The 15,368-nt window shown below is 38.5% G+C and overlaps 1 protein-coding gene across 1 annotated transcript in view; it reads left to right on the top strand.

Moving 5' to 3' along the window:
• Window positions 1-795: 795 nt before the first annotated feature.
• Window positions 796-15,368, top strand: part of carhsp1 (calcium regulated heat stable protein 1) — a 36,330-nt gene continuing 21,757 nt past the window's right edge. Inside the window, exon 1 of the mRNA XM_073494371.1 lies at window positions 796-958. The gene's annotated coding sequence lies outside the window, so the exon portion shown is untranslated. The remainder of the gene's footprint in view (window positions 959-15,368) is intronic.

The raw sequence follows: 15,368 nt of genomic DNA, 5'->3' as shown, positions 1-15,368 counted from the left end.
TATGCAGTGGATGGAATTTTTTCCTCTAGATGATCACAACAGTCTCACAACAGGGTATAGAGTATCGTGTGTTTTTAAGCTCCCTGGGGATCTATTTTCCCAGAAAAAGATATGCTTAGTTCCGTAACTCATTCATTTTGATGATTGCTAAGATGTCATCTGTTTTTCTGGCATAAATGGGCTTCCATAAACATCACTTCCAAAAACAAATATTTTTTAAAATATCTGATCTTAAACTGTATTTCAATGTGTATGTATTTATATATTAATTTCTTCTTTTTTAAAAAAAAAAAAAAAAAAAAACATACACAATGTTGGCACCAATGTGCAGGAAAGGGTTATTCAGTGGCTCACTTCACTGAAAGTCTGGAGAAAGATTCTGTAAATGTAAGTTTTCCATTGAAATATCTAACACTGAATGAGTAAAGACACATTAAAATGAAATGTAGAATGGAAATGAATATAAATGTTTAATATAATGTTATACTTTTCCTACAGATACATGAAAAACCTATTGTGTATGAATACTGAAATGAAAAATACTTAAACGAAATTAATGTGCATAATAATGTCTTCGTATGTCGTATTTCTTTTATTTAATCCGTTGTGAAATTGTTGGGCCAATATGAAGCTTTGGGGTTGCGTTGTTTTTATTATTATTGTACTTACGGTACAGTGCTTGTTTTTTAGGTCGCATTGTAGCGTCCCTTACGGTACAGAGCTCTGAGGTGACGTCACCACGGAGCCACTCACGCCCACTCAGAAACAGAGAGAGAGAGAGCAAGTATTTACGCTGCCTGTCTTGCACACCAAACGTTATCCTTGTCAGGTCCTGTGCAGCGGAGGAACAAACTAAACTAACTCAACTAAACTACAGTCAAAGTTTTATTTGTGTCTCGTCGGACGTGTTTCCTTCGGCTCGAGGACATCCTTCAGTCTTGAAGTTGCTGGAAAAAAGGTGAGTGATGCACTCAAGCACTCAAAAACAAACTGACACCGTGAACGCCTCACGGATAATTCCCGCTGTTAGCAAAGTTAGTTGGGTTTTTTTTATCACAAGCTAGCTGTCAAATTGAAAATTAATTCATGTAATGTCAATACTTGCGTTTTGTGGGGGGGGGGAGTGGGAAAACTGGGTCGCTGGCGAGGTTGTCACCTGCTGGTTTCGCTTTCAAACTTATTAGTTGCCCTCAAGTCTACTTATTTTCCGTACTCTGTCCTTTCCATTACGGATTGTGTTTTCCTGGGGCGTTCATTTTCCGGGGAGGAAGGGGCAAACAACCAAGCGAGGGGACGCCAGCCAACAGAAAGAGGTGTGTGTGTGTGTGTGTGTGTGTGTGTGCACTCTGTGTCATCCAATTACCTCTCCACACAAGTCCGAGCCAATCTGTGTGTATGTATGAGAGACAAGCTTTCATTCAGAGACTTGAAAAGGTTTTCTCTCAACACAGACCTCTCATTCTGAGTTAATGAAGTGCTGGAAGATGAGCTTCTGTGGGCGCTTAAAAGCTGCAGGATGTTGCCAGTATCTCTCAGCAGGTCATTATAGGATGAGCGTGTGTATGTGTGTGTATGTGTGTGCAGAGGGAAAGCCCTTGTTTTCGAGCCTTGGTTCAGGCCTGTTGTTGGTTGAAACAAAAAAACATCACCTGATGTGGTGGGCATGGGATGTGTGTGAATTGGATTGTTGGTGTGTGTGTGTGTGTGTGTGTGGTTAAAAAAAAAAAAAAAGAAAAGTCCCAGGGTTCCAGTGAAGTATAGTCACTGGGTTATCGTGACACAGTTTCGGTCAGGATGTGGCTGGCTTAAAGGTAGAGGTCCCCCCTCCCTCCTCAGATCTGCACACAGATTTGCACAGATATGTATTTACATGTCTGAACTTCAGACTACTTCTGCTCCACACAGAACAGTTTTCACATAACAGTTTCGAACAGCCTCATGTATATCACTGCATGTTTTAGCTTGTTCGGAGGCTGACAAGAATAATTTGTGAGCTGTCATACAAATTGAGTAAAATCTAAGGTTTTCATTTTCCTTTCAGGTATTCAGGGGACCCGAGTGTGTGTGCTCAAAACAAAGAAGCTTAAAATGGTTTTCATTGCAGTATTCCTTTTCACAAAAATAACATCTCAAATGTAGACGGTGTGACATGTCATTCAAAAATTTCCAATTCAACTCAAGTGGAGCTCGGTACCAGAAACAATTTTTAACCAGTTAAAGATACAATATGTAGGAATACCGCATTACTCAAGGTTATGGTGCGTTTTATTTGGTCGCCTGTCAGTATTACAAATCCACTTTTTGATCACAAAAGTGAAAAGTAATCTCTCCTCCAGTCTGTGAACGGCTCCAGATCGCAGCAGAATCTGATGTGACTCAGGGTGTTTATTCCTTGAGACCTTCTGGACACCCGTTTTCACTGCCAATAGCCCAAATGTACTGCAGCCTGTAATGCCATGTAATGCTTGGAATAATGGGCACGACACTATAACTGTATACAGTTTGTACTACATACCATTCTAAAGTACTTTGGCAGATAGTAAACAAGAAATCAACATAGTGATGTTCATCATTCCAAGTGAAAATAATGCAGATGTCAGTCAAACTGCAACTTTGAAATGCCACCGCCAATTAACCTTTAAAAGGAGACCGCAAAAAGTTTTCCTGAATACGCAATAGTTTTCTTTTGTTTTCTGAAATGATCCTGGAGCTGTTTCACCTACGTCCACATTTAGTTCTAACTTTTTCTGGTCATGAACAGCAGCTACTTTTCCTTTGAGCCTTGCATTGTGGGAGAAAAATGTACATCAACAAAAGTCTGCATACTGTGTTCAGTCTACTTTAGTTTGTCACTTTTAAAATGTGAACACAATACATAATCTACAAAAATAATCCTGCTTACGATTAGTAAATGTGTGGAATTAGGACAAATTTCCATTGTTGGCAACTGAGGACAATTTTGCAGACCAAAAGCAACGCTGCATTAAAACAACGCAGGGGGCTGTGATGGTGGGGGCGTGTTGTTGAAGTTGGCAGTGAGATAATGAAACCCTGGAAGTCCGGTTTGAGTATCAGATTCATGTGTCTGAAGGCTTATCAGAGGCCGAAACACTACACAACAGTTTTTGATAATCACAAGCACGATTTTATTACTCAGGAAAGGTGTCATGGTGGAAACAATCCAGCCTCACAGTTGGCTGCTCAGAGACATTTTCAGTCATATCTTTACAGTGTTTTTGTGCTGTCAGTCTGAATGTCATTGTCTTCTCCTCACCATCTGAACTGAAAAACCAGCTGAGTTTGAGTAATATCTTTAAAAATTCACCGCTAGATGATTCATGATGGCATTTGGTGAAGCACTGGCGTTTCATCTTGGCAGGTCAAGAATCGTGTTACGCATTTTCTCATATATTGTGTGAGAAAATGCATCTGATTTCAGGATCCTCATGTAATAGCATGATAATATCTGGCTGCATGACACAGCAAAATCTTCAGGTGCGGTGTTGGCTTCATTACAAAGCTGAAGGCATGCAATCTGCAAAGCGCCCGTCACATACAGTAGTACAGAGTAGACAAACTCTATCTTAAATGCTTGCTTTCAGAATGTCCACGGTGCTGTTATCTGTGCTCTTATGACACTTTAAAGGCTCACTACAATTTTTATGGCTGCACCTTTTACAGCTGTGAAGAGATTGAGCTTGTTGTGAAGGCCTTCCATGTTGTTGTGCAATATGATCTGCTGTAATAGTCCCCCGTGAGCACTGGGGCAATAAAGCAATGATAATGAGAGAGGGATGGAGAGCGGCGGGGGGATGGATGAGAGATAGTAGATAGAGGGCTACTGAATTGGAAAATAAGTTTGAGCATAAATAAGTGGGCAGGAAGGCAAAGAGGTTTAATAACACAGAAGAAGAGAATGGAAAGAAAGAGGGGAACAGAGGACAAGGGGTCAGTTGTTTTAATGAAAATATACTTCATGGACAGAAGTTTGTGGACACCTGAGCATCACCACAATAAGTGATTGGGTAGCGCTTTATATAAGGTTCTTTTAATAAGATAATATTTATAGTTAATAATAGTTTATGTAATTGGGCCCTAATAAGATGTTTAGCAACACTATTATGTGTTGATAACACTATATTAGTGTTACTAATAGCGTCATAATCACATTTATTGTTAGATTGTAAGACCTTTTACTTAGAAGAAACTGGTTAACAGTTTGTAGACTGCTTAATGAATTTTGATAAAAGCATGTAATTGTTTTCATCGTTCAGCCCTTAAGGCCTTCCACCAGATTTCTGAACCTGGCTGCAGGGATTTAACCTGAAATTCTTCCACAGGACCCAGCTTTGTGCAAAATGGGCTGTCAAGTCTGGACAGGAAAAGGTCTTCCCTTAACTGTTGCCATAAAGTTGGAAACATGCTATAATTTTTGAAAATGATTGTATGCTGTAGCAATAAGATTAAGTGTCCATAGTGTTAAACTATTAAGTGACTTAAACAGGTGTGTTAAATAGTGGGCTTCAGAGTTGGTCATCGGTAGATTATGTTACCTTTGGACGGAACTGTTTTCCCCTGTTACCAGTCTTTATGCTGAGCTACACTTAGTGAAGTGAGAGTGGTATCAATATTGTCATCTAAGTCTCAAGAAAGCAGAAAAGTGTATTTTCCAAAATGTTAAACTATGCCATTTGGAGTTGTTCCGATTCCAATACCAGTATCAGCAATGGCTTGCAGAAAAAGTTGATTTCACGTGAGTCAGATTGGAGCTAGCAACACGTTAGCTATTTGGAAATATTTAATCTGGATAACCCCACCAGTGACACAGCGAAATGTTCAGTATACAAGGCTGTAATTTGGAGGAGTAGCCCGAGTGTTGCCAATTTCAACACCAGCAACCTTATAAAGCATTTGAAGACGCATCACGCGAAAGGGCACGCCAAAACTGCTTTCCCCAAACTTTATGACATTTCATTTAGGCTGAAAGATGTACAGGCCATCAGCTTTACTACTGACGTTTAGACCTCCGACGTGTCCCCATGTCATTGCTGAGTCTGCACACCGGATGGACACCGTATCGGCATCAACATTTACCCTTCAAAGTGTGGTGCTACAATCAAACGAGTTCCATAAGTAAGTTTTAAGGGAATTATTTATTCCTGGATTTATTTAAGTTGCTGTTGCACTACTGTTTTAAACAGTTCTAATTAAAAAGTGGCTGCGCTTGAAAGGTTTTTTTAAGGAATTTTTATTTATTCCTAGATTTGTTCTCTTTCGGTTATGACTGACGGTCAAAGTAGATCATAAAAGAATGTTGTATGGCAATCATTCTCTGCAAGGTTTAACCTGAGCCAGACCATACAACAATGATATTAATCATATCACATCTGCACAGGATTAGTAGTATATACAGCTGTTAAAAGAAAAAAAAAAAATCTTCTTCTACTTTTTTTTTTTTTATCACACACTGGTATCGGATAGGTACTCAGTATCGGGAAGGAAAAAATGGTCTCGGACCATCTCTTAATTCCATTAATATAAATCTATTACCAAGAAATGTGAAGCTGGTACTTAGTTTTGCTTTAAAAATGCTCTAAATGATCCAAATAGTTTCCAGGTAATTTCCTGTGATTTAATTGAACTCAGTGTTTCAGCTTTAAAAGTAACAGTTGACCAAAGCACATCACTGATTGATGGCCAAGCTTGTGTTTGTGCAGAGGGTGAAACAACTCCACAGTGAAAGAGATAAAAATGGCAGAATTATGATGTTGTTGCATGTCTGCATTCATTCACCTCTGTAAACTGAGTACATGTATGTGCACAAAGAAAGTGTGTCTGTTTGTGTGTGTCTCTGTGTGTGTGTGTGCATGTGTGGATATGTGTTTATTACCTGCTGTTTGCCTCAGGGGCAAATTCCACTCACTCACTGAAATATGGCAGGAATGGCTTGAGGAGGCTTTTCTGTGCTTATCTCCACATCACTCAAGGTTATACTTTAGGGAACGTGTTTGTGAAAGGACCTTACCAAGCGAGGTTGCACTGCTAAACCACTACTGTGAAGTGATAATCCGCAAACTTTTCATTATTGACTGATTTGGTCTATTATAATATACTGTTTTGTCTTGCTGGTTTCTTTTTATCCCTTATGCTAGTTAAGGAAACTATATTTCTACATTATGTACAGAAAATTTCTGTACTGCAAGAAGCTGGCAATACTCATGTGCATAAAAATGCACTCACAGGAAGAAAAGCATAAAAGAAAAGAGTGGATCCAACAGAAACTAATTCTACATCAACAAAAGAATTAAACTGTTAAAGATGTGTATTACAGGTGTACATAGAACATTTAACAAGTCTTGCTAATGTCTTTTAGAGTGTAAAGGGGCAGGGATATATTTATTTCTCAAGAGCACAACAAAAAAGGTCAGGTTTAGCAAAGTTTATCAAAGCATTTTAGCAGTCTGAAGCAGTCCAGAGGAGTCACCAAGACTTGCTCACAGTCAGTAATGTGCTGCAGGTGAAGTGTTTTGTAAAACTTGAACGTTGTCAGTGAATTACTTAGTACTACGGACTGTGTTTTCTGCTGTTTACCTTAGGATTGTCATGAGAATATCCTGTCTGAATTTTATAAGCTTCTGTTCAGTGTGTTGGCATCTGATAAGCCTTCAAACACATTCATTTGTAACGCAAAAGTATTGCGAGGTAATGCAAAAGTATGTCTAAAAGAAAATTGTACCGTGACCCCTCCGTAGAATCCCCTCTTATGGAAAAGTTTCATGTTGACTTTTGTCAAAGCTGATGGGTTTGTCAGCAATAGTGCCACAGTGCATGTACAATTTGGTATCTTCAAGGATATGCAGAGAGTTTGCATAAGTACTTGAACCAGTTATCTTTGCAACAGTGGTGCATGTGTACCTTGCAAAAGTTTCACTTTAAATCACCCAAATCAGCCTTACAAAGATATTTCCACAACACTAAATTTATGTTAACACACACACACTGGATGCATTATACAGACAGAAAAAGTAGTCAAGGTATGATTGCCAGAGAATTGTTCATTAATACTTTTGATAATCAGTTTTAAGACTCCTAAAGTTAGGACTGGCATGCTCCTTATTTTTAGATGCTTGCAATTTCTTGTTCTAATCTAATCTAATCTAATCTAACTTCTCACATTTCAGGACTTGCTTCTTTTCTCATGTTTATGTCACTTATGACAAGTTGTCTGGATTTATATCTGAGCCTTGTAGAAATTGTAACAAATACTATTTGGCCCTAAGAAGGCAGATTTCCAGAATTGTTTAAACCAAATGTTTCCTCCTCTTGAAATCTACTAGCTGAGCCTTTATTTGTAGATTCTTGTTGTTGTGTTTATTTTGTTTTTGAACATTGAGCTCTATGACACAGCTGCTCTGTGGTTTATTACCACTTGAGGTGTCGTATTACACTGTGGGAAACAGGTTTTCTGCTCAGCAGTGTGTAAACATATCTACATGTAGTAACGTAGAGTTGAGCCAGGTGAGGGCACTGCAGAAGACAGAGCAGGAAACACACAAGATCAGGTTTCATTGTTGGAAATATGGTTATCTATACACTATCTGTCTCACACTATCTGCCATGTTGAATGCTCAGTATAAACCATGGTGGTGACTACTTGTGAACTTTCTCAGACTTGGCTCAAAAGGGTTGTTTAGTGTGCGGAAGGTTAATGCACCACTTGCTGCTGTAAGCTAGACAGGTTTCACAAGCCAGACTGTTTCAAACAATCAAAGGAACACACTCATCACATTTGTGTCTCCACTGTGACTTTGCAACAGATTTTAACTTGAGCGAAGGGTTATGAGGGTAAAAATATTCAAACTACCAGGGTCAAAGTGCTGAAAATCCTTAGAATTTGTTATTAACAGTGTAAAATGTGTAAAGTCATATTTGTGTCTATCATCGTTGGTCACAATCTTTTTTGTCGATTTCTATATTTCTGATTGTATTGATTTTCGACAGTGTGTTTTTGTCATGTGTTTCTAAACTGTTTGAGGGGCAGTTGCTGGTTGAATTTCTGGTTGTGTCTTGGTCCTGTGCTTACTTACTACCATGACTTCCATTAGCAAAGTGAGAATGGAACAAGCCAGCCTGACCGGGCTTAACATGACTTCATGTAGGGAAAAAGCAGTCATTTCACAACCTGTCAACACTGAAGGAAAATGTAAATGGGAGGGTTTTTTGGGAGATATTTTGAAATTCTGTAAAGCCAGTTTTGAAAGTGACCCATGGGCACTTCAGCTTTTTCAATTATCTGTGTTTTAACTCCTGTGAACTTTAGAAATGTTTGTAAATGGCGCTTATGTGCCCATTCGAGGTCCAGTTAGTAACATTTAGTATAATTTTGGCCAACACAATACTGAGTAGAATAGAGGAGCCATTGTCTTCTTTAACTTGTCAGCTGGATCCAGCGCCTGCTGTGAAGCTCTGTTGTTGATGCTGCTGTAACAAGTGCACCATTGATTAACGGATGAAGGGATCATATCTCTCTTTCTCTCTGTCCTTGTTGTTTTGTGGCCTTCTTCCAATACACCAGTATGATTAGAATACAAAGTAGTAGTAAAATTGTTTTGTTCATTCACAGTGTCTCCACTGCCTCACAAGCTCGAGCAGGTGCATTTCACAAAGCTAGCTAACAGCCTTACCTACTGTGTATAAACACATTTTCCAGCTATGGCAGAGGTGCCCAAACTTTTCCTGTGGAGGGCCAAAACTGCAAACCAATAGTGGGCCATGGGCCGAAAGCTAACACCTTTTCAATTGTATTGTATTGTTAAGATGCAGTAGAGTACTGGGATCCCAAGTTCACTTAATTGACTGACTTCCTGTGCAATCTACCTGCCATGCTAAGATTATGTAAAATTATAATTAGTGATCCTGAATTTTTTCTGAGCATTTTTACCTCACAAAAAATAAAATGGCATATTCAACCATTTATTTTATAACTGATTTTAGTACATTTTCCCCACTAAAAATATCTGGCTGCAAAATGTTTCCACACATTATTTTAAACATAAAATGTGTCAAGGATGGCTTCGTACCATGGTTATCTGTTCAGGATGGCTGGCTAGTTTTCTATATGAGAGCATCAGTGGCCCAGTTAATGGAGCATGCAGTGGGTCAACATGTGAGCATGGCCTGTTGCATTTATTTACTGGTCATTCTGTATTCCAAGAGGTCACTACTGATCAAATAGTTTATTCATAGCCCACATTTGAATGCTGTTTTGAAAATTGTATTTGTAAAAGTCTGTGGATCTGTGTAGAGCAGGGGGTGTTATGGATCACTGTAGGTCACAGAGCTCAGAGGAGGTATGGAGGTGGCAGAAAAAACAAGAATGTTTTACGTATTGAAGCAAAATCAGTACAAGTGTAAAAGAAACAGAATCTTGACAGTCTCTGAATGTCATCCATACATGTTTTCTCACCTGCAGCCCAATGAACAGTTTCGAGGGTTAGGGTAAGGGTTGCTTTACTAATATCAGACAAAACTTAACTTTTGAAATTCTTCTATACAAGTGCTGATACAATAACTGAGATTAGTACAGATACCAGACATGTATAAAACCTGTCTACCTATCTATATGTATCTATAAAACTATAGAACACCCTCATTCAGAGAGAGAGAGTGATAGAGAAGCTCAAACAAACTATCAACATTTTTGCAAGCTCCATCACAGAGACAGTATCAGAGTTAGAGCGTCATGTAACCGTAGAGAGTCACAACTGAACTCCCATAATGGTGACGTCCACCTGCCTGCCCCACACGGCACTCCTACTGACAGCCTGGACTGCTCTATCTGCTCACTCTGAGCAGCATGAAGGCAATAAATCACGCTATAGTACATTTGAATATCTTCCTCGTCTTTTCCCTGATGGTTAGAATAAGTCACCAATTTTGTTGCGAGTCGCTTTTTAGAAATAAAGTCGCTGGATGTCGATGACTCCCAGATCCTACCATAGTCAAAACGTCATTATTCCATATTAGCAACAGCTTAAATTTAGTACAAGGTTTAGTACAAAATTAAGTTATTTGGCAGAAAATATTTTGCAAACATTGTAGTTCATCAACATTGCCAGGAAAGGACTATGAAATATCATAAGAAATACCAAAATACACTGGAGGTTTACTGGATCCTTAAAAAAAACAAATGTGGGACAAAGACTATGTTTGTGTGGGACAGTATGAGACGCATGAGCAATGCTGAGAGGTCTAAAATTTTTATATAATTGACTTAAAAAATAAACATTTCTGTGTGTGTGTGTGTGTGTGTGTGTGTTAGATGCTTTTTTTTTAGCTGCTGCTGTTACCTTTTTATATTTCCATCATATTCTGCCTAAACTCTGTTGGGAGTGGCGTAATCAGCAAAGATGTTGACAGGTTAACCTGTAATTCTACCCACATCTGTGCAGTTTGTTTGACATAAAACTAAACACATCCCCATGATGACAGCCTTCCCTGTTTTTTCTTCACAGCCATTGGATAAAGATTTTAGGAAAGGGTGTTAAAAGTGTCAGGGGGTTTAACTTTTGAAAACTATAGCCAATCAAAATGTAGGTCATCATCTCAATATGCGGTCCCATATAAAGTGATACCTGTTCACTCTAGTGGTTGGACAGTGTTCTTATATTTTGTTATGACTTACAGGCTAAATTTAGGCATTGTGACATATTCAGTCACATATATACAGCTACAAACATTTTTATTTGTCCAAAACATCATCAGCGAAGTACTAGCAATATAATAATAATAATGAAATATATTGAGATTTGAGTGCAGCGTCTGCTTTTTCTTGAAAGACTAATTTCAAAAAGCAATTTCTCATTGTTTGTTAGATTTCTGCCTAAATTCTCTCACTTCTGGTAAACTGAAAAAGCAGGTGCTGGAGATGTGAGTGGTAACGGGAAAATGTGTTCACTGAACAGTTAATTTCAACAAATTCACTGCATTAAAACTTACTCATTGATGAGATGGCAGCATATGTGGGCCAGGAGATGCTATTTTCTCGTAATTCTCAGACTCAGAGGTCTAATTGAAGGCATAATACTTTGCCTCAGAGTGTCTTCTTTGTTTGATACAGCATACACAGTGGTTAATGGCTCTGTAACGACTCACCACAGCCTCAGTTTCACCATAAAATGCTGCATTAATCCAGTAAGATATCATTTCACATCCTAACAGTTTCTTAAATTTCACAAGCAGAAGTCCATTGAAAAAGAGACGAGACAAGGAACAGAATAAAAATAGAGCCTATAGTCCTAGGAAGGTTTTCATTCATGAAACTATGTTTTGATTTTGTTGTTATAGATATTAGGGGGAAAAAAAACGTGTATATTAAGACCAGTCTTAAAAAGCTTTTCGCAACCAGCTTTGAGTTTTGAATATGCTTCTTTTGGTTTTGCTTTACCTTGTGTTTTTTTTTGTATGTGAGATTTCTGTAGTTGCATGATTTGAATTTGGCGGGGTTCAGTTGGAAAAATGTGGTGCCACAGACTTCCAATCAGGATTTTGAATTTTAACCATAATGTGATGACAGTTGTCTGGTAGTTTGCATTTGTTTTCAGGTCACTGATCAAACCACACCCATACAGTCCTGGAAAAGCAGATAAGCTGAATTTTTGAGAGTTAAATGCTTAAAAGATAATTCCCATGGGTGTCTTTTTCTGACTTTAACTATGGTTGTTGCTCATTTATTCATGTTATAGAGATGTAATAAAAGAGTAACTCCACCAATTATACACATTAAAGTATGTTTACATGCAGCTTCCTTTATACTGCTTTTTTCAAATATGCAGTAATACTCCCCAACCGGTTAAGACACTTTAAAGTGTAAAATTGGTGGAGTTACCCTTTGAGAGTTTGAAGTTTTCAGGGGCTTTAAGATACCAGGGTTTTTAAATTCTGTAAAATCCCCTTTACAACCTATATTACTTTTGAGGCATATTATGTTGAAAGTTGTGAAACTACAGTTCTCATAATGCCTTTGGGGATGTAAACAGGAAGTATAATTTTGCCATGGATTCAGTGAGTTAAGCTGTAGTCTACAACTTGAGTCCTGTTTTTGTTTACATTTTGGCAAATTGGCACTATCATAAGGTATGCTCAGTTAGCTATTAGCAGCTCCTGTTGGCAATTTACCCTTGAATGTACGGAGAATTGTGACCGGATTACTTTGATTGTGAATGAAAAACTTGAAAACACTTTCTTCATGGTGGACTGAGTTATCCTACAAGTGTTAGTCACACTGATGTAATGTGTTTTAGATTTGACTGAGTTCTGACTCAGAGAAAGTGTGATTTTTGATGCAAAGTGGCAATTGGGTGCTAATGGTATTAAAGTAGCTTAATTGCCTCTATGAGCTGTATGTCATAGCCACTGCTGCTGCTCCAACTGCTGACTGTGCTGATAAGTGAAAAAATGGAAAGTGACAAACCCAGCAGCTAAAGCATTTCCCTTCTCTGGAAAATCACTGGAGGAAACTTGGCTGCTTCCTTCTTCCTGCTGTTTCAGGAAGAGGTGGCCATCAGATTTGGGTGTAAACACCCTGAGGAGAGGGAGGAAAACGGAGGACTTCATTGTATCAAATTGTCATTCTTGTACTACAGTTATTATGGGAAAGTATCTAATGCTTGTAACAATGCAGTTGAATGCAGTTTAATTTCCATGAACTCGAAGGTTAACAACAAAACATCAGGTAAATATGGTTTGATCAAAGAGTTTTAGAAGAAGCACCCCTAATGAATAAATCATCTGTTCATGTGAGTCATCTCTTTTGATTTTTTTTTTTTAATGGTATGACTCATCCTCATCCATAAACTTAGGCCCAGTCCCAATACACCCCTTGCCCCTACCCCTCTGTTTTGCACATTCATGTCTTCATTAATTTTTCTTGTGGAAAAAAGAGGTAGGGAGAAGTGTTGTGGGTTACATGGCCCTCAAAATGTCTTTTCAATGTATTATGGTCCATTTCTTTATAACAATAGCATAAACAATCCCTATTAGCTTAACGATTTCTCAGTAGCTTACTAGGCAGCTAGCTTATATTAGATTTTTACGGCTGATTTGTGCATGACAGTCCTTCATTTTGACATATTTCAATGTTGCATCCCCCCCAAACATTTTTGGTTACCGCTAGTGTTCAAGTAATGATGATTTTCTATCTCCATCAGATAAATTGCAAATGGCATTGTGATAACACCAGGATTGCCACAGTAACACAAGAGAAATCAGCTCAGCTGAAGACAGCATATGGAATATGGAGGTCTGGTTCTATCTGTTTACATAAATGCCATCGATTACTTTGATTAGGGGTAGACAATTATCGGCCCTGGCTTATTATCGTGGCCAATATTCAGCACTTTCCGCTTATCGGTATCAGTTGCCGACAAAATGAACTAATTTTAAAATGTTCTGCTTTGGCTCTGATGCAACATCCTCTCACACATTGTCCAACCCATAAAAAAATATCTAATTGGTAACACGTCACAATTCTATTCCAAGCCTATAAACAATAAAATAATCTAAATGTTGTGGAGAGGATGTATATAGTTGCAGAAAATGGAAATACTCGAATAAAATACCTCAAAATTGTATTTTGGTTTATTTCATCAGCGGTTGTTTGAAATTGTGACACAAAACATTTAATTTCTACTGCAAATGAATATCAGTTCCAAATATCGGTTTTCAGTCTCCTTGATTTCTCATAATCAATATCGGTATCGGCCCTGAAAAAGCCATAGTGGTCAACCGATGAGAGTCCTACAGGGTTGGTCCATTTCATAGGGGGAGATATCAACCACTACCCCCTGTGACTCTGTCCTGAGGCCCTCAAAAACGATGGGTGGGGGTATAACCTGGAAATGTGAATGATTCATAGAACACAAAGATAAGACACTTTTGAAATGCTTTGAAAAGTTCATGCTAATGTAATCAGGCTAACACGCTAAACGACGATGATGAACGATAAACAATATACCTGCTTAGCATCTGCACAAAGCCTCATCGTGGTGAGCATGTTAGTACACTCTAATCTAAACAGGCGTGAGGATCACAACACAGATTAGTGTATGATGTAATCTGGTGACGCATCTCACAACACATCCCATTCACAGTAGGTAAAACATACAGTCAATCACTACTGTAACTGATTTTAAATTTTGAAAGCGTTTGATGCAAGTTATCTGGTATGGTACATGCAAATATACGTGACACTAGAGCTCCTCGTGTAAGGAGGCTGTTGGTGTGAATCACATTTGGCCCTCATGAATGTGTGCATGATTGAAATTTGAATTGAAGATACTGCATTGACGCATATCGTGGGTGAGTCATCAAATTGTAGGATCAGGACCATCTCTTGTCACACACACACATATCACATTTGGCCTTGGGCACACATACACAGGACTATACACACGACCGCCCACCCACACTGACTTCCAAGCACACAAAGACTTCAATATAATAGGCTGTCTCTGTGTAAGGTTACAGCTTTCTGCCTTCAGTGTTCATAATGGCCATGTCTCTCATTCTATGTCCTCAATAACCTGCCTGCAGCTGTTAAACGCCCCCACCCACTTCATGCTTTTCACCTGCTTAACAAAGGAGACATCACCATGACTGGATGACCTAGCTACAGAGACTAAAAAAAAAAATGTTTTCGCCATTTTCTGACATTTTGTAGAACAAACTTATGGACTGATTAGAGATAGATGAGGTAAATTAAAGACATGTAATGGGTAATTGCTGATGCTGTGTCATGAACTAACCAGGTAGGGTTAGGGAATCAAGCTCTTTGTGTCCATATGTGCATTTCTCCGATATTAACACTTAATTTGAGAGATGACAGTAATATTCAAATATAAATGTTCTGAGGGGCTTTTTGTGTCTTTATCACAGATAGTAGAGAGTGAACAGAAAATGAGTGAGAAATGCAACAAAGGTCCCGAGTTAGACTCGTTGGTGTTGGTATTTACAGATGTTTTTCACACCAAGTCTGTTTATACCCTATTTTACAACAATTGTGAAATGATGTGTGATACTGCAGTGTAGAGCAGCAGTCTCTCTCAGTGTTTAATCTGTTGCCAATGTTTTTATTTGTGTTGACTGTAGAAGGATTTCACTTCCCCTCATGATCAATAACCATTGACACACTGTGTGTCATTAATTGCCAACCCCTTCACAGAAAAACAATAGCCGTAGATGAGATTTCGCTGCAAATCTTGGCTGGACTTAACAACATTAACATTTCTGGCACCTGGTAGATCCAGAACTCTACAAGAACCTTCACAAAGCAGCAGATATATGCACTATTTGGCTCCACAGAAACATCC

Source organism: Pagrus major, chromosome 23, assembly GCF_040436345.1.
Source record: "Pagrus major chromosome 23, Pma_NU_1.0".
Taxonomy (NCBI): domain Eukaryota; kingdom Metazoa; phylum Chordata; class Actinopteri; order Spariformes; family Sparidae; genus Pagrus; species Pagrus major.
The sequence above is the reverse complement of the archived record's forward strand: the minus strand, read 5'-3'. Positions and strand labels throughout refer to the sequence as shown.